This window comes from Carlito syrichta, unplaced genomic scaffold (genome assembly GCF_000164805.1).
Source record: "Carlito syrichta isolate Samal-C Ts95f unplaced genomic scaffold, Tarsius_syrichta-2.0.1 Scaffold307205, whole genome shotgun sequence".
Lineage (NCBI taxonomy): Eukaryota > Metazoa > Chordata > Mammalia > Primates > Tarsiidae > Carlito > Carlito syrichta.
In genome coordinates this window covers 92,150-95,307 of record NW_007251301.1, presented here as the reverse complement: position 1 = coordinate 95,307, position 3,158 = coordinate 92,150, and the positions used below count along the sequence as shown (strand labels likewise).

The following is a 3,158-nucleotide window of genomic DNA, read 5'->3' as shown; positions in this document are numbered from 1 at the left end:
GGAAAAGTAAATCCATGCATGGGATAAAGCAAATGGCAAAAAACTGCATCAACATTAATGATGTTGAAGAACAAGCAGAGGTGATTAGCAGTGAAGCCTAAGCAACGGTCCAGAACGAAAAGTTCCCAGGCACAACCCAAAGCCTCTAAAGACATCCTTTCAGTCACCCTTCAGGTATTCTATCATCCTTGCAATGGCACATTGTTCTCTCCTAAGATCAGCTAAAGTTCAGTAATTACTAGTCCCTCTAGTACCCTGTACTTCACAAAGAAGGATCAATCTGCAATCTACAGGTTCCCCTCTGTGGGACTGACCAAAACTGAATCCAACAAGGTCAGAAAACCATGAATCAATGAAATAACTCTTATCCTTTAAAAAAAATCTTAAGCCGGGCATGGTAGCTCACACCTGTAGTTCTAGCTACTTGTAAGACTGAGTGGAAGGATCGCCTGAACCCAGCAGGTTGAGGTTGCAGTGGCCATGAGCATGCCACTGCACTGCAGCCTGGGTGACAGAGTGAGACGCTAACTCAAAAAAAAAAAAAAAAAAATCTTAGATAAACTGGATTCTAGTCAGTTTCTCCTTGACCATGATGATGAAAGAAAGTAATGAAAGGAGTCACACACTAAAATAATATATGTGACCCTTGTAGGAAGAAAATTCCCAAGAGTTCCAGCTTGGAAATAGATATATTTACTTGTTACAAAAGTAGGGCTGTGAACCCGAATAAAAAGCTCTTTGACTCTTTGGTTTCTCTGATTTCCAAATAGTGGTTATAAAAGCCCTTATCCTTTTCTCATTTACTTGTTTAAAACTTTTCTTTTCAGTAGATGTTTTACTGCTTCCTTCACAACCTTGTTTCTGAGGCTGTAGATTAAAGTATTCATCATGGGCATCATCACCCCATAGAATATGGATACAAGTTTGTTGGTAGCATCCAAGGCATCTAAATTAAGTGTCTCTTTAGACTTGGGCTTCATGTACATGAATAGGATGGTCCCACAGAATATTATCACCACAGTTGGATGGGCTGAGCAAGTAGAGAAGACTTTGCTTCTCCCCTTAGACGGTGAATTTTTAGGATGCTGAAAATTATTAATGTGTAAGAGATAATAGTTGATAACAAAGGTGTCAATATGAACAATGTTGTGACCACAAGCATGATAAATTCATTGCCTAAGATGTCAGCACAGGCTAATTTTATGACAGCCAGAATTTCACAGAAGTGATTGATGATGTTATTCCTGCAGAAAGGCAATTGTACTACAAGCATAATTTGCACTACAGAGTTGACAAGTCCAATAATCCAGGACCCAGCTGCTATGGGCACATAAAAATTCCTGCTCATGATCATGGAATATCTAAGAGGGTTGCAGATAGCCACATAGTGGTCAAAGGCCATCATGCCCAGAAGCACACACTGTTGTCCCCATGACCAACCCTAGGAACATCTGGACTGCACAGCCAGAGAAGGAAAATGGTCTTTCTTTTTGAGAGGAAGCTCACCAGTGTGGAGGGAATGGAGGTGGTGGCGTAGCAGATGTCCAAGAAGGAGAGGTTCCCCAGGAAGAAGTACATAGGGGTGTGAAGGTGAGAGTTCAAAATGCTGATTATAATGAGGATACCATTGCCCAGAAGTATAACCACATACATTGCTAGGATTAGCACAAAAAAGAGTGATTCAAGCTTTGGGTAGCCAGAAGCCCTTCCAAAAAAAATTCCACAAGAATGGTTTGGTTTTCCCATTCCATTTTACCTGCAAGACAGAGCATGATTAAACAAATATATATTTCAGTCTGATTACTTTCAAACAGATACCAATGCACACATACCACACTTCCAAAGAAAAAAGAAAAGACCAAAGGAACAGGGAAGTTATTAAAAACAAAAAAAAAAGTGAACAGAAAAGAGGGAAGGTATGAATGAAGATGGGAAGGGGAAGATGAAACTGCAATGTTTGTTTCTATACCTAATATGCCATTTAATTCATTTAATCTCATCACAGTTCTAGAGGAGAGTTATTATTATCCACATTTTACATGTGAATAAACCAAAGCAGAAATCTTAAGTAAACTTGACCAAAGGTAAATAGTATGTAGCATAGCTAAGATTCAAACCTAAATGTTCCTGCTGAAGCCTGAGCTTTTTGTCATATTTATCATTACTTATAAACTGGAGGTTGCAATAGAAATGATCATTATATTATGTGTAACTGAATGATAAATCATTTTTATTGGCTATAAATCACCACACAATAGTCAATGCACTTGTCACTTCTTGAAATTATAGCATTATGTTTGTTGTCTGTCTTGCCCAGTAGAATGTAAACTTTACAAGGGCAGGTACTTATTCTTGTTTATTTTCAGTCCCAGTAGCTAGAATAGAGCTGACACAGAGGCAAATGTTAAAAAACATTTGTTGGATGAATGGACAAAATCAAAGATAAAGTAATGAATAATATTTCTTACTCTGTGCCAATCCTCTACTGATTATTTTCTTTGTGCATTACCTAATTTAGTTTGAATAGCAACCCTATGAGGTAATACTGTTATTATTAGCATCCCTATTGTATAGGGGGAAAGTGAGGCACAGAAAAGTTAAGTAATTTAAGGTCAATTTCATGTAGCTAAATGAATGGTAGAGTCAGGACTTAAAGCCAACCAGTATGGCTGTAGAATTCAGGCTGTTAACATTCATTTTGTAAAGAGAATTTGACTCATGGGCTAGAATACCTCGCAATCTTATTGGCAGTATTAATATTACAAAAGAAAAAAATTAGACCCCAAAAATGCAATTAATCAGAAAAAAGTAAGATTTTAATATGGTGAATTGAGAGCAGTTGATTTTAATGCTTTATATTTTTCTAGAAAGTTGCTCATTTCTATGACAACAAATGTTTGGTCATATAATTAATTGGTATAATTATTGTGTCCTCCCTTACATGACACGTTCTCCAATTTTTTATTACTATTCCTCTCTGATTTTTTTCTATATTTGACTCCCAAGGGGTTTTCTTATATTACAGTTCTTTAAAAAAAAAAAAAAGACAACAAAAACAGCTTTAAGATAGATTTATTGACTGGACGAGGTGGCTCAAGCCTGTAATCTCAGCACTCTGGGAGGTCAAGGCAAGAGAATTGCCTGAACCCTTGGGTTCG

At 37.1% G+C, this 3,158-nt stretch overlaps 1 pseudogene; it reads right to left on the bottom strand.

The window, feature by feature from the left end:
• Window positions 1–800: 800 nt before the first annotated feature.
• LOC103266497 lies at window positions 801–1,751 on the bottom strand (annotated as a pseudogene).
• Between the last annotated feature and the right edge of the window lie 1,407 nt (window positions 1,752–3,158).